The sequence below is a fragment of the Protopterus annectens genome, chromosome 7.part0 (genome assembly GCF_019279795.1).
Source record: "Protopterus annectens isolate FY-2018-M chromosome 7.part0, PAN1.0, whole genome shotgun sequence".
NCBI classification, from domain to species: domain Eukaryota; kingdom Metazoa; phylum Chordata; order Ceratodontiformes; family Protopteridae; genus Protopterus; species Protopterus annectens.
Window position 1 is genome coordinate 23549840 of NC_056739.1, and position 17624 is coordinate 23567463.

The following is a 17624-nucleotide window of genomic DNA, read 5'->3' on the forward strand; positions in this document are numbered from 1 at the left end:
TCATTTGAAGCTTAAAATAAAATTACAGTTTGACAATTTAGAGTTAGCTATAGACTTTGCTTCCCTGTAGAATGTGAAATATTTTTCAACTGTTGTGACTTGTCAAAAATGTATAAAATTAAATTTAAAACTATCAAATAAGAACAGATCATACACATTCTAGAAGACTTACAGAATAGGCAATGTGACATTGCTTTGGAAAACTGAGGATGATTACCATAGCAGCAGAAGCTTTATGTTTGATATGATTAGAATATTCCATTTTTTAAATGGAATAACATCATCAGAACGAATGCATTCTGTCATATTATACAACGATCCCCCATTAATATTCCAAAACGTGCACGCTGATTGGTCAGCGTGCACGTTGTAAATCAGACTTATACTAATGGTCGCCCGAACTTTTTCCATTAGTATAAGTCTTTTTTTACAGCAATGGAGAACGCAAGATCTCCGTTGCTTTTTAGACACTGTCTCACTATGTTAAAAGAATTTAACATAGCGAGACAGCTTTAAAAAAAGTAACGGAGATCTTGCTTTCTCCGTTGCTTCCACCCACAGCTCTATTGTACTGCGTAAGCATACACATGCGCAGTACATCAGAACTGCCGCAGAATACCAGACAGCTGAGGAAGGGCAGCAAGGAGGCATTATACAATGCCATTATTTAAGAAAAGTATGTTTTTTTTTTCTTAAATAATGTCAGTAGCAATAACCCACTTCTGGGTGTTGGTAATGCTGGCCCACAGTTGTCTACGTTTGGCCACTCGGGCTTTGCCCTCATGACCAAACCACACCAACCGTGAGTAAATCCAGCATTACCCATACCCAGGCATGGGTTATTGCTATAATATCTAACCAACATGCATATACTAGTTTAGAAAATGTACATATAAATTCAGAATCTTGATAGGTTGAGAACTTCAATTCCAGTATACAGTGTCATACTGATTATGAAAGAAGATATAGAAGCCATTGTTAGGAAAGGACCTTTAACCAAAACCTACAGTCGTGGATGTAGCCGTTACTCACTCAAAGGACAGAAGCATGTAGATGTAATTTATTTCTTAGAAAATAAGTTTTCCTCCCCTTTAATCTGACACCTACAGATACCCACGTCAGGTGACAAACAGAAATGTATGACACATGATCAGCACTACAAAATGCAAGGTAAAACAACAATTGTCATGCTGCTATGTATGCTAAGATTGAGATTGCAGTACTACAAAGAAATCCCCTTACTCCAAACAGAAATCTTGGAGCTAGTATACCTAAGTAGCAGGGGTGTGTGTCTGTGTGTCTATGTGTGTGTATGGGGGGGGGGGCAGTGGACAGACTTTATAAATTCATAGATTGGTACTAGGTTAACTGACCTTGTGGGCCATTTTAAGCCTTGCCAATTACCCTGTGTAAGAATCAAACCCTGCTACTTGTGTCTGTAAAGTAAATACCTTAGCTATTATGCCAAGTCTTTAAAAGTCTTTCAACAAGATTCAGTTTTCACTATTTCACTGCACAGTCATTATTTGGTAATCATGCTTTTCAGTTTTGATTGACAGTGTCAGATTTCTGTTTGGACCTGAAAACATGATTTAAGTAATTTTATTTCCGATCAGTACCTGAATATGTGGCCATGTTATACAGTATTTTATTTCTGAAAACTCATATTTCCTTTTGGATCTCATCATAACATCTGACATACACAGCTTATTACATTAAATGCTATCTTTCTGTGTTGCATTGGCAGGAAATCTGACACCGGTTGTAAAGGCAGTGACTAAGTGGAAGAATGGCACTTTAAAAAGACATTTAGTGCCTTTGCCTTACCAAATTGAATAACTGTTTTTTTCTTTCTGAAATAGAACCATATACAAAATCTGACACAATTTCTAGAGATACTCAAAGAAAGCATTCATCTAAGGTAAAGGCATTTAGTTTAATGAACATTGGTGACTGTAGGAAGAGGAAAGGCAAATGGTGTATTGTGAGCACGAACAGACTTGTAGGAAGAAAGGCAGTTTTGGCTGCAGAACAAAATCCCATGAGGTTGGCTGCCCTTGCAATACCATTTTGGGGTGAAACAAATGATAATCTATTGCTGCTCTCTCAGTAACGATGATCATTAATTCTGAATAGAAAATTAATATATAATTAAAATGTTTGTTTTTTTTTTGCTGTTTATGATGCTAGTTTTCTTTACAAACCTTCAGCTAGCCCGTGAATATAACATTTTTGACAAACTAAAAACTGAGTGGTGGTTAATTTTTTAATCCTCTTCTGATATATTTATATGCAAAGCACAGAGTCATTTGCATATTTAACTTATAGCTTCTTCTGTTGAACATGGATAAAACTATCTTAGTGCATCCCTGCTTCCTGGAAATGTACTGATGGTTAACATCTACAGTTTAAACAAAAAGCTTCATTTCATCTGAGACTTTCTATTACATATATGCTTCAATGTAAAGTTGGGATACTTTCCTAAAATAATTGGAAAGAGACACGTCCATAAGCATTGGAGAGCCAGAAGGTTCAATTAGGGCACTGGTCTTCTGTAGTATAAGTGTGTGAGGAGCTGCAGTGGATGTAGAGAACGAGGTCAGTCTATATACTGATGATAAAAACACGGGCACTGATTTATGGTGGTGTTTTTAGAGGGCCCTGCCAGAAAAAAAATGAATGTCAAATAAGTGAAATGTACTTTAAATGTTAATCTAGTCTATGGATTTTGTAAAAGAAAGTAAAGAACAGTCATGGTAGTTTGACCTTTAGCAGGACAGAGGAAGACCAGGGTCTATTGCCCGAAAGCAGAACAATGTTATGTAGTTTGAAAGATCATTGGATAAATGACATGAGGGCTACATTGCAGAGATGCTGATGACATCCCTCTGTTGTATAATGCAGTGATACGACCACACCTGGAGTACTGTGTATAATACCAAATGTCTGTGCAGTGGTACAACCACACCTGGAGAACTGTGTATAATGCCAAAAGTTTGTGCAGTGATACGACCAGACCTGGAGTACTGTGTATAAGGCCAGAAGTTTGTGCAGTGATAAGACCACACCTGGAACTGTGTATAATGCCAGAAGTCTGAGCAGTGATATGACCACACCTGGAGTACTGTGTATAATGCCAGAAGTCCGTGCAGTGATAGGACCACACCTGGAGTACTGTGTATAATGCCAGACATCTGTGCAGTGATAAGACCACACCTGGAGTACTGTGCATAATGCCAGCAGTCTGTGAAGTGATACAACCACACCTGGAGCACTGTGTATAATGCCAGAAGTCCGTGCAGTGATATGACCACATGTGGAGTACCGTGTATAATGCCAAAAGTCTGTTCAGTGATACGACCACACCTGGAGTACTGTGTGTAATGCCAGACGTCTGTGCAGTGATACAACCACATATGGGGTACTGTGTATAATGCCAGAAGTCTGTGCAGTGATAAGACCAGACCTGGAGAACAATGTAAAATGCCAGAAGTCTGGGCAGTGATATAACCACACGTGGAGTACTGTGTATAATGCCAGATGTATGTGCAGTTATATGACCACACCTGGAGAACTGTGTATAATGCCAGAAGTTTGTGCAGTGATAAGACCACACCTGGAGTTCTGTCTATAATGCCAGAAGTGTATGAAGTGATGAGACCACACTTGGAGTACCATGTATAATGCCAGAAGTCTGTGCAGTGATAAGACGACACCTGGAGAACTGTGTATAATGCCAAAAGTCTGTGCAGTGATAAGACCACACCTGGAGAACTGTGTTTAATGCCAGACATCTGGGCAGTGATAAGACTACACCTGGAGTACTGTGTTTAATGCCAGATGTCTGGGCAGTGATAAGACTACACCTGGAGTACTGTGTATAATGCCAGAAGTCTGTGCAGTGATATGACCACACGTGGAGTACTGTGTATAAAACCAGAAGTCTGTGCAATGATAAGACCACACCTGGAGAACTGTGTATAATGCCAGACGTCTGTCCAGTCATAAGACCACACCTGGAAAACTGTGTATAATGCCAGAAGTCTGTGGAGTGATACGACCACACCTGGAGTACTGTGTATAATGCCATAAGTCTGTGCAGTGATACGACCACATGTGGAGTACTGTGTATAATGCCAGAAGTCTGTGCAGTGATAAGACCACACCTGGAGAACTGTGTATAATGCCAGAAGTCTTTGCAGTGATAAGACCACACCTGGAGTACTGTGTATAATGTCAGACGTCTGTGCAGTGATAAGACCACACCTGGAGTACTGTGTATAATGCCAGAAGTCATTGCAGTGAAAAGACCACACCTGGAGTACTGTGTATAAAGCCAGACGTCTGTGCAGTGATAAGACCACAGCTGGAGTACTGTGTATAATGCCAGAAGTCTGTGCAGTGATAAGACCACATGTGGAGTACTGTGTATAATGCCAGAAGTCTGTGCAGTGATAAGACCATGTGTGGACTACTGTGTATAATGGGAGAAGTTTCTGTGCAGTGATACGACCACACATGGAGTACTGTGTATAATGCCAGAAGTCAGTGCACTGATAAGACCACACCTGGAGTACTGTGTATAATGCCAGAAGTCTGTGCACTGATAAGACCACACCTGGAGAACTGTGTATAATTCCAGAAGTCTGTGCAGTGATACGACCACACCTGGAGTACTGTGTATAATGCCAGAAGTCTGTACAGTGATATGACCACACCTGGAGCACTATGTATAATGCCAGAAGTCCGTGCAGTGATAAGACTCACCTGGAATACTGTGTATAATACCAGAGGTTTGTGCAGTGATAAGACCACACCTGGAGTACTGTGTATAATGCCAGAAGTCTGTGCAGAGATAAGACACACCTGAAGTACTGTGTATAATGCTAGAAGTCTGTGCAGTCATGAGACCATGTGTGGACTACTGTGTATAATGCCAGAAGTCTGTGCAGTGATATGACCACATGTGGAGTACTGTGTATAATGCCAGAAGTCTATGCATTGATAAGACCACACCTAGAGTACTGTGTATAATGTCAGAAGTCTGTACAGTGATACAACCACACCTGGAGTACCGTGTATAATGCCAGAAGTCTGTGCAGTGATAAGACCACACCTGGAGTACTGTGTATAATGCTAGAAGTCTGTTCAGTGATACGACCACATGTGGAGTACTGTGTATAATGCCAGAAGTCTGTGCAGTGATAAGACCATATGTGGACTACTGTGTATAATGCCAGAAGTCTGTGCAGTGATAAGACCACACCTGGAGAACTGTGTATAATGCCACAAGTCTGTGCAGTGATAAGACAACACCTGAAGTAATGTGTATAATGCCAGAAGTCTGTGCAGTGATAAGACCACACCTGGAGTACTGTGTATAATGCCAGAAGTCTGTGCAGTGATAAGACCACACCTGGAGAACTGTGTATAATGCCAGAAGTCTGTGGAGTGATAAGACCATGTGTGGACTACTGTGTATAATGCCAGAAGTCTGTGCAGTGATACGACCACAAAAGGGAGTTTGTGTATAATGCCAGAAGTCTGTGCAGTGATAAGACCACACCTGGAGAACTGTGTATAATGCCAGAAGTCTGTGCACTGATAAGACCACACCTGGAGTACTGTGTATAATGCCAGAAGTCTGTGCAGTGATAAGACCACACCTGGAGAACTGTGTATAATGCCAGAAGTCTGTGCACTGATAAGACCACACCTGGAGTACTGTGTATAATGCCAGAAGTCTGTGCAGTGATAAGACCACACCTGGAGTACTGTGTATATTGCCAGAAGTCTGTGCAGCGATAAGACCACACCTGGAGTACTGTGTATAATACCAGAAGTCTGTGCAGTGATACAACCACATGTGGAGTACTGTGTATAATGCCAGAAGTCTGTGCAATGATAAGACCACACGTGGAGTATCGTGTATAATGCCAGAAGTCTTTGCATTGATAAGACCACACATGGAGAACTGTGTATAATGCCAGAAGTCTCTGCAGTGATAAGACCATGTGTGGACTACTGTTTATAATGCCAGAAGTCTGTGCACTGACAAGACCACACCTGGAGTACTGTGTATAATACCAGAAGTCTGTGCACTGCTAAGACCACACCTGGAAAACTGTGTATAACGCCAGAAGTCTGTGGAGTGATACGACCACACCTGGAGTACTGTGTATAATGCCAGAAGTTTGTGCACTTACAAGACCACACCTGGAGTACTGTGTATAATACCAGAAGTCTGTGCACTGCTAAGACCACACCCGGAGTACTGTGTATAATGCCATAAGTCTGTGCAGTGATACGACCACACCTGGAGTACTGTGTATAATGTCAGATGTCTGTGCAGTGATAAGACCATACCTGGTGTACTGTGTATAATGCCAGAAGGCCATGCAGTGATAAGACCACACCTGGAGTACTGTGTATAATGCCAGAAGTCTGTGCAGTGATAAGAACACACCTGGAGTACTGTGTATAATACCAGAAGTCTTTGCAGTGATAAGACCACACCTGGAGTACTGTGTATAATGTCAGACATCTGTGCAGTGATAAGACCACACCTGGAGTACTGTGTATAATGCCAGAAGTCTTTGCAGTGAAAAGACCGCATCTGGAGTACTGTGTATAATGCCAGAAGTCTTTGCAGTGAAAAGACCACACCTGGAGTACTGTGTATAATGCCAGAAGTCTGTGCAGTGATAAGACCACAGCTGGAGTACTGTGTATAATGCCAGAGGTTTGTGCAGTGAAAAGACCACACCTGGAGTACTGTGTATAATGCCAGAAGTCTGTGCAGTGATAAGACCACACCTGGAGTACTGTGTATAATGCCAGAAGTCTGTGCAGTGATAAGACCACACCTGGAGAACTGTGTATAATGCCAGAAGTCTGTGCAGTGATAAGACCACACCTGGAATACTGTGTATAATGCCAAAAGTCTGTGCAGTTATACAAGCACATGTGGAGTACTGTGTATAATGCCAGAAATCCATGCAGTGATAAGACCACACCTGGATTACTGTATATAATGCCAGAAGTCTGTGCAGTGAAAAGGCCACATGTGGAGTACTGTGTATAATGCCAGAAGTCTGTGCAGTGATAAGACCATGTGTGGCCTACTGTGTATAATGCCAGAAGTCTGAACGGTGATAAGACCACGCCTGGAGAACTGTATATAATGCCAGAAGTCTGTGCAGTGATAAGACCACACCTGGAGAACTGTGTATAATGCCAGAAGTCAGTGCAGTGATAAGACCACACCTGGAGTACTGTGTATAATGCCAGAAGTCTGTGCAGTGATAAGACCACATGGAGTACTGTGTATAATGCCAGAAGTCTGTGCACTGACAAGACCACACCTGGAGTACTGTGTATAATGCCAGATGGCTGTGCAGTGATAAGACCACACCTGGAGTACTGTGTATAATGCCAAAAGTCTGTGCGCTGATAAGACCACACGTGGAGTACTGTGTATAATGCCAGAAGTCTGTAAAGTGATAACACCACACCTGGAGAACTGTGTATAATGGCAGATGTCTGTGCAGTGATAAGACCACACCTGGAGAACTGTGTATAATGCCAGAAGTCTGTGCAGTGATAAGACCACACCTGGAGTACTGTGTATAATGCCAGAAGTCTGTGCAGTGATAAGAACACACCTGGAGAACTGTGTATAATGCCATAAGTCAGTGCAGTGATAAGACCACACATGGAGTACTGTGTATAATGCCAGAAGTCTGTGCAGTGATACGACCACACATAGAGTGCTGTGTATAATGCCAGAAGTCTGTGCAGTGATAAGACCACACTTGGAGAACTGTGTATAATACCATAAGTCTGTGCAGTGATACGACCACATATGGAGTACTGTGTATAATGCCAGAAGGCCATGCAGTGATAAGACCACACCTGGAGTACTGTGTATAATGCCAGAAGTCTGTGCAGTGATAAGACCACACCTGGAGTACTGTGTATAATGCCAGAAGTCTGTGCAGTGATAAGACCACACCTGGAGAACTGTGTATAATGCCAGAAGTCTGTGCACTGATAAGACCACACCTGGAGTACTGTGTATAATGCCAGAAGTCTGTGCAGTGATAAGACCACACCTGGAGAACTGTGTATAATGCCATAAGTCAGTGCAGTGATAAGACCACATCTGGAGAACTGTGTATAATGCCAGAAGTCTGTGCAGTGATAAGACCACACCTGGAGTGCTGTGTATAATGCCAGAAGTCTGTGCAGTGATAAGACCACACCTGGAGAACTGTGTATAATACCAGAAGTCTGTGCAGTGATACGACCACATGTGGAGTACTGTGTATAATGCCAGAAGTCTGTGCAGTGATAAGACCACACCTGGAGTACTGTGTATAATGCCAGAAGTCTGTGCAGTGATAAGACCACACCTGGAGAACTGTGTATAATGCCAGAAGTCTGTGCAGTGATAAGACCACACCTGGAATACTGTGTATAATGCCACAAGTCTGTGCAGTGATAAGACCACACCTGGAGAACTGTGTATAATGCCAGAAGTCTGTGCAGTGATAAGACCATGTGTGGAATACTGTATATAATGCCAGAAGTCTGTGCAGTGATACAACCACTCCTGGAGTACTGAGTACAATGCCAAAAGTCTGTGCAGTGATAAGACCACACCTGGAGAACTGTATATAATGCCAGAAGTCTGTGCAGTGATACAACCACTCCTGGAGTACTGTGTATAATGCCAGAAATCCATGCAGTGATAAGACCACACCTGGATTACTGTGTATAATGCCAGAAGACTGTGCAGTGAAAAGTACTGTGTATAATACCAGAAGTCCATGCAGTGATAAGACCACACTTGGAGTACTGTGTATAATACCAGAAGTCCATGCGGTGATAAGACCACACTTGGAGTACTGTGTATAATGCCACTTGCCAGAAGTCAGTACAGTGATAAGACCACACCTGGAGATATGTGTATAATGCCAGAAGTCAGTGCAGTGATAAGACCACACCTGGAGATATGTGTATAATGCCAGAAGTCTGTGCAGTGATAAGACCACACCTGGAGTACTGTGTATAATAGAAGAAGTCTGTGCAGTGATACAACCACATGTGGAGTACTGTGTATAATGCCAGAAGTTTGTGCACTTACAAGACCACACCTGGAGTACTGTGTATAATACCAGAAGTCTGTGCAGTGAAAAGTACTGTGTATAATGCCAAAAGTCTGTGCGGTGATAAGACCACACCTGGAGTACTGTGTATAATGCCAGAAGTCAGTGCAGTGATAAGACCACACCTGGAGTACTGTGTATAATGCCATAAGTCTGTGCAGTGCAGTGATAAGACCACACCTGGAGAACTGTGTATAATGCCAGAAGTCTGTGCACTGATAAGACCACACCTGGAGTACTGTGTATAATGCCAGAAGTCTGTGCAGTGATAAGACCACACCTGGAGAACTGTGTATAATGCCATAAGTCAGTGCAGTGATAAGACCACCTGGAGTACTGTGTATAATGCCAGAAGTCTGTGCAGTGATAAGACCACACCTGGAGTACTGTGTATAATGCCAGAAGTCTGTGCAATGATAAGACCACACCTGGAGAACTGTGTATAATGCCAGATGTCTGTCCAGTCATAAGACCATGTGTGGACTACTGTGTATAAAGCTAGAAGTCTGTGCAGTGATACGACCACAGGTGGAGTACTGTGTGTAATGCCAGAAGTCTGCGCAGTGATAAGACCACACCTGGAGAACTGTGTATAATGTCAGAAGTCTGTGCAGTGATAAGACCACACGTGGAGTACTGTGTATAATGCCAGAAGTCCGTGCAGTGATAAGACCACACCTGGAGTACTGTGTATAATGCCAGAAGTCTGTGCAGTGATACAACCACTCCTGGAGTACTGAGTACAATGCCAAAAGTCTGTGCAGTTATACAAGCACATGTGGAGTACTGTGTATAATGCCAGAAATCCATGCAGTGATAAGACCACACCTGGAGAACTGTGTATAATGCCAGAAGTCTGTGCACTGATAAGACCACACCTGGAGTACTGTGTATAATGCCAGAAGTCTGTGCAGTGATATGACCACACATGGAGTGCTGTGTATAATGCCAGAAGTGTGTGCACTGATAAGACCACACCTGGAGTACTGTGTATAATGCCAGAAGTCTGTGCAGTGATAAGACCACACCTGGAGAACTGTGTATAATGCCATAAGTCAGTGCAGTGATAAGACCACACCTGGAGTACTGTGTATAATGCCAGAAGTCTGTGCAGTGATAAGACCACACCGGGATTACTGTGTATAATGCCAGAAGGCTGTGCAGTGAAAAGTACTGTGTATAATGCCAAAAGTCTGTGCGGTGATAAGACCACACCTGGAGTACTGTGTATAATGCCAGAAGTCTGTGCAGTGATAAGACACACCTGGAGTACTGTGTATAATGCCAGAAGTCTGTGCAGTCATAAGACCATGTGTGGACTACTGTGTATAATGCCAGAAGTCCATGCAGTCATAAGACCATACCTGGAGTACTGTATATAATTCCAGAAGTCTGTGCAGTGAAAAGACCACACGTGGAGTACCGTGTATAATGCCAGAAGCCTCTGCAGTAATAAGACCACATCTGGAGTACTGCGTATAATGCCAGAAGTCTGTGCAGTGATAAGACCACACCTGGAGTACTGTGTATAATGCCAGAAGTCTGTGCAGTGATAAGACCACACTGGAGTGCTGTGTATAATGCCAGAAGTCTGTGCAGTGATAAGACCACACTTGGAGAACTGTGTATAATACCATAAGTCTGTGCAGTGATACGACCACATATAGAGTACTGTGTATAATGCCAGAAGTCTGTGCAGTGATAAGACCACATCTGGAGAACTGCGTATAATGCCAGAAGTCTATGCAGTGATAAGAGCATGTGTGGACTACTGTGTATAATGCCAGAAGTCTGTGCAGCGATACAAACACACATGGAGTACTGTGTATAATTCCAGAAGACTGTGCAGTGATAAGACCACACATGGAGAACTGTGTATAATGCCAGAAGGCTATGCAGTGATAAGACCACACCTAAAGTACTGTGTATAATGCTAGAAGGACATGCAGTGATAAGATCAAACCTGGAGTACTGTGTATAATACTAGAAGTCTGTGCAGTGATACAACCACACGTGGAGTACTGTGTATAATGCCAGAAGTCTGTGCACTGACAAGACCACACCTGAAGTACTGTGTATAATACCAGAAGTCTGTGCACTGCTAAGACCACACCTGGAAAACTGTGTATAATGCCAGAAGTCTGTGGAGTGATACGACCACACCTGGAGTACTGTGTATAATGCCATAAGTCTGTGCAGTGATACGACCACATGTGGAGTACTGTGTATAATGCCAGAAGTCTGTGCAATGATAAGACCACACCTGGAGAACTGTGTATAATGCCAGAAGTCTTTGCAGTGATAAGACCACACCTGGAGTACTGTGTATAATGTCAGACGTCTGTGCAGTGATAAGACCACACCTGGAGTACTGTGTATAATGCCAGAAGTCATTGCAGTGAAAAGACCACACCTGGAGTACTGTGTATAAAGCCAGACGTCTGTGCAGTGATAAGACCACAGCTGGAGTACTGTGTATAATGCCAGAAGTCTGTGCAGTGATAAGACTCACCTGGAGTACTGTGTATAATGCCAGAAGTCTGTGCAGTCAAAAGACTATGTGTGGACTACTGTGCATAATGCTAGAAGTCTGTGCAGTGATACGACCACATGTGGAGTACTGTGTATAATGCCAGAAGTCTGTGCAGTGATAAGACCACACCTGGAGTACTGTGTATAATGCCAGAAGTCTGTGCAGTGATAAGACCACACCTGGAGAACTGTGTATAATGCCAGAAGTCTGTGCAGTGATAAGACCACACATGGAGTACCGTGTATAATGCCAGAAGTCTGTGCAGTGATAAGACCACCTGGAGTACTGTGTATAATGCCAGAAGTCTGTGCAGTGATAAGACCACACCTGGAGTACTGTGTATAATGCCAGAAGTCTGTGCAGTGATAAGACCACCTGGAGTACTGTATATAATGCCATAAGTCTGTGCACTGACAAGACCACACCTGGAGTACTGTGTATAATGCCAGAAGTCTGTGCACTGATAAGACCACACCTGGAGTACTGTGTATAATGCCAGAAGTCTGTGTAGTGATAAGACCATGTGTGGACAACAGTGTATATCACCATAAGTCTGTGCAGTGATACGACCACATGTGGAGTACTGTGTATAATGCCAGAAGTCTGTGCAATGATAAGACCACACCTGGAGTACTGTGTATAATGTCAGATGTCTGTGCAGTGATAAGACCATACCTGGTGTACTGTGTATAATGCCAGAAGGCCATGCAGTGATAAGACCACACCTGGAGTACTGTGTATAATGCTACAAGGCCATGCAGTGATAAGACCACACCTGGAGAACTGTGTATAATGCCAGAAGTCTGTGCAGTGATAAGACCATGTGTGGACTACTGTGTATAATGGGAGAAGTTTCTGTGCAGTGATATGACCACATGTGGAGTACTGTGTATAGTGCCAGAAGTTTGTGCAGTGATAAGACCAACTGGAGAACTGTGTATAATGCCAGATGTCTGTGCAGTGATAAGACCACACCTGAAGTACTGTGTATAATGCCAGAAGTCTGTGCGCTGATAAGACCACACCTGGAGTACTGTGTATAATGCCAGAAGTCTGTGCAGTGATAAGACCACACCTGGAGAACTGTGTATAATGCCAGAAGTCTGTGCAGTGATATGACCATGTGTGGACTACTGTGTATAATACCAGATGTCTGTGAAGTAATACAAAAAAAGTGGAGTTTGGTGTATAATGCCAGAAGTCTGCGCAGTGATAAGACCACACCTGGAGAACTGGGTATAATGCAAGAAGTCTGTGCCGTGATAAGAGCACACCTGGAGTACTGTGTATAATGCCAGACTTCTGTGCAGTCATAAGACCATGTATGGGCTACTGTGTGTCATGCCAGGAGTTTGTGCAATGATAAGACCACACGTGGAGTACCGTGTATAATGCCAGAATGCTGTGCAGTGATAAGACCACACCTGGAGTACTGTATATAATGCCAGAAGTCTATGCAGTGAAAATACCACACTTGGAGTACCGTGTATAATGCCAGAAGCCTCTGCAGTGATAAGACCACACCTGGAGTACTATGTATAATGCCAGAAGTCTGTGCAGTCATAAGACCACACCTGGAGTACTGTGTATAATGCCAGAAGTCTGTGCAGTGATAAGACCACACATGGAGAACTGTGTATAATGCCAGAAGTCTCTGCAGTGATAAGACCACACCTGGACTACTGTGTATAATGCCAGAAGTCTGTGCAGTGATATGACCACATGTGGAGTTCTGTGTATAATGCCAGAAGTCTATGCAGTGAAAATACCACACTTGGAGTACTGTGTATAATGCCAGAAGCCTCTGCAGTGATAAGACCACACCTGGAGTACTATGTATAATGCCAGAAGTCTGTGCAGTCATAAGACCATGTGTGAGCTACTGTGTATCATGCCAGACGTCTGTGCAATGATAAGACCACACGTGGGAGTACCGTGTATAATGCCAGACGTCTGTGCAGTGATAAGACCACACCTGGAGTACTGTATATAATTCCAGAAGTCTGTGCAGTGAAAAGACCACACGTGGAGTACCGTGTATAATGCCAGAAGCCTCTGCAGTAATAAGACCACATCTGGAGTACTGCGTATAATGCCAGAAGTCTGTGCAGTCATTAGACCATGTGTGGACTGCTGTGTATAATGCCTGAAGTATGTGCAATGATAAAAGCAGACGTGGGAGTACTGTGTATAATGCCAGAAGTCTGTGCAGTGAAAAGACCATGCATGGAGTACTGTGCATAATGCTTGAACTCTGTGTAGTGATAAGAACATATGTGGAGTACTGTGTATAATGCAAGAAAGCCATGCAGTGATAAGACCACACCTGGAGTACTGTGTATAATGCCAGAAGGCCATGCAATGATAAGACCTCTTCTGGAGTACTGTGTATAATGCCAGAAGGCCATGCAGTGGATAAGACCACTCCTGGAGAACTGTGTATAATGCCAGAAGTCTGTGCAGTGAGAAGATCACAGAGAAAGTACTGTGTATAATGCCAGAAGTCTGTACAGTGATAAGACCACACCTGGAGAACTGTGTATAATGCCAGAAGTCTGTGCAGTGATAAGACCACACCTGAAGAACTGTGTATAATGCCAGAAGTCTGTGCAGTGATAAGACCACACGTGGAGTACTGTGTATAATGCCAGAAGTCTGTCCAGTCATAAGACCATGTGTGGACTACTGTGTATAAAGCCAGAAGTCTGTGCAGTGATACGACCACACGTGGAGTACTGTGTGTAATGCCAGAAGTCTGCGCAGTGATAAGACCACACCTGGAGAACTGTGTATAATGTCAGAAGTCTGTGCAGTGATACAACCACATTTGGAGTACTGTGTACAATGCCAGAAGTCTGTGCAGTGATATGACCACACGTGGAGTACTGTGTATAATGCCAGAAGTCTGTGCAGTGATATGACCACACGTGGAGTACTGTGTATAATGCCAGAAGTCCGTGCAGTGATAAGACCACACCTGGAGTACTGTGTATAATGCCAGAAGTCAGTGCAGTGATAACCACACCTGGAGAACTGTGTATAATGCCAGAAGTCTGTGCAGTGATAAGACCACAGCTCGAGTACTGTGTATAATGCCAGAAGTCTGTGCAGTGATACGACCTCTATAATGCCAGAAGTCTGTGCAGTGATATGACCACACATGGAGTGCTGTGTATAATGCCAGAAGTGTGTGCACTGATAAGACCACACCTGGAGTACTGTGTATAATGCCAGAAGTCAGTGCACTGATAAGACCACACCTGGAGAACTGTGTATAATGCCAGAAGTCTGTGCAGTGATACGACCACACCTGGAGTACTGTGTATAATGCCAGAAGTCTGTACAGTGATATGACCACACCTGGAGCACTGTGTATAATGTCAGAAGTCCGTGCAGTGATAAGACTCACCTGGAGTACTGTGTATAATACCAGAGATTTGTGCAGTGATAAGACCACACCTGGAGTACTGTGTATAATGCCAGAAGTCTGTGCAGTGATAAGACCACACCTGGAGTACTGTGTATAATGCCAGAAGTCTGTGCAGTCATAAGACCATGTGTGGACTACTGTGTATAATGCCAGAAGTCTGTGCAGTGATACGACCACACGTGGAGTACTGTGTATAATGCCAGAAGTCTATGCATTGATAAGACCACACCTAGAGTACTGTGTATAATGTCAGAAGTCTGTACAGTGATACAACCACACCTGGAGTACCGTGTATAATGCCAGAAGTCTGTGCAGTGATAAGACCACACCTGGAGTACTGTGTATAATGCTAGAAGTCTGTTCAGTGGTAAGACCACACATGGAGTACCGTGTATAATGCCAGAAGGCCATGCAATGATAAGACCACTCCTGGAGAACTGTGTATAATGCCAGAAGTCTGTGCAGTGATAAGACCACACCTGAAGAACTGTGTATAATGCCAGAAGTCTGTGCAGTGATAAGACCACATCTGGAGAACTGCGTATAATGCCAGAAGTCTATGCAGTGATAAGAGCATGTGTGGACTACTGTGTATAATGTCAGAAGTCTGTGCAGTGATACAAACACACATGGAGTACTGTGTATAATGCCAGAAATATGTGCAGTGATAAGACCACACATGGAGAACTGTGTATAATGCCAGAAGGCTATGCAGTGATAAGATCACACCTGGAGAACTGTGTATAATGCCAGAAGTCTGTGCAGTGATAAGACCACACCTGGAATACTGTGTATAATGCCACAAGTCTGTGCAGTGATAAGACCACACCTGGAGAACTGTGTATAATACTAGAAGTCTGTGCAGTGATACAACCACATGTGGAGTACTGTATATAATGCCATAAGTCTGTGCAGTGATAAGACCACACCTGGAGTACTGTATGTAATGCCAGAAGTCTGTGCAGTGATAAGACCACACCTGGAGTACTGTGTATAATGCCAGAAGTCTGTGCAGTGATAAGACCACACCTGGAGTACTGTGTATAATGCCAGAAGTCTGTGTAGTGATAAGACCACACCTGGAGAACTGTGTATAATGCCAGAAGTCTGTGCAGTGATAAGACCACACCTGGAGTACTGTGTATAATGCCAGACGTCTGTGCAGTGATAAGACCACACCTGGAGTACTGTGTATAATGCCAGAAGTCATTGCAGTGAAAAGACCACACCTGGAGTACTGTGTATAAAGCCAGACGTCTGTGCAGTGATAAGACCACAGCTGGAGTACTGTGTATAATGCCAGAAGTCTGTGCAGTGATAAGACCACAGCTGGAGTACTGTGTATAATGCCAGAAGTCTGTGCAGTCATAAGACTATGTGTGGACTACTGTGCATAATGCTAGAAGTCTGTGCAGTGATACGACCACATGTGGAGTACTGTGTATAATGCCAGAAGTCCATGCAGTGATAAGACCACACCTGGAGTACTTTGTATAATGCCAGAAGTCTGTGCAGTGATACAACCACACCTGGAGTACTGTGTATAATGCCAGAAGTCTGTGCAGCAATAAGACCACACCTGGAGTACTGTGTGTAATGCCATAAGTCTGTGCAGTGATAAGACCATACGTGGAGTACCGTGTATAATGCCAGAAGTCTGTGCAGTGATAAGACCACACCTGGAGAACTGTGTATAATGCCAGAAGTCTGTGCAGTGATAAGACCACTCCTGGAGAACTGTGTATAATGCCAGTAGTCTGTGCAGTGATAAGACCACACCTGAAGTAATGTGTATAATGCCAGAAGTCTGTGCAGTGATAAGACCACACCTGGAGAAGTGTGTATAATGGCAGAAGTCTGTGCAGTGATAAGACCATGTGTGGACAACAGTGTATATCACCAGAAGTCTGTGCAGTGATATGACCACACGTGGAGTACTGTGTATAATGCCAGAGGTCTGTTCAGTGATAAGACAACACCTGGAGAACTGTGTATAATACCAGAAGTCTGTGCAGTGATACGACCACATGTGGAGTACTGTGTATAATGCCAGAAGGCCATGCAGTGATAAGACCACACCTGGAGTACTGTGTATAATGCTACAAGGTCATGCAGTGATAAGACCACACCTGGAGAACTGTGTATAATGCCAGAAGTCTGTGCAGTGATAAGACCATGTGTGGACTACTGTGTATAATGGGAGAAGTTTCTGTGCAGTGATACGACCACACATGGAGTACTGTGTATAATGCCAGAAGTTTGTGCAGTGATAAGACCACCTGGAGAACTGTGTATAATGCCAGGTGTCTGTGCAGTGATAAGACTACACCTGGAGTACTGTGTATAATGCCAGAAGTGTGTGCGCTGATAAGACCACACCTGGAGTACTGTGTATAATGCCAGAAGTCTGTGCAGTGATAAGACCACACCTGGAGAACTGTGTATAATGCCAGAAGTCTGTGCAGTGATAAGACCATGTGTGGACTACTGT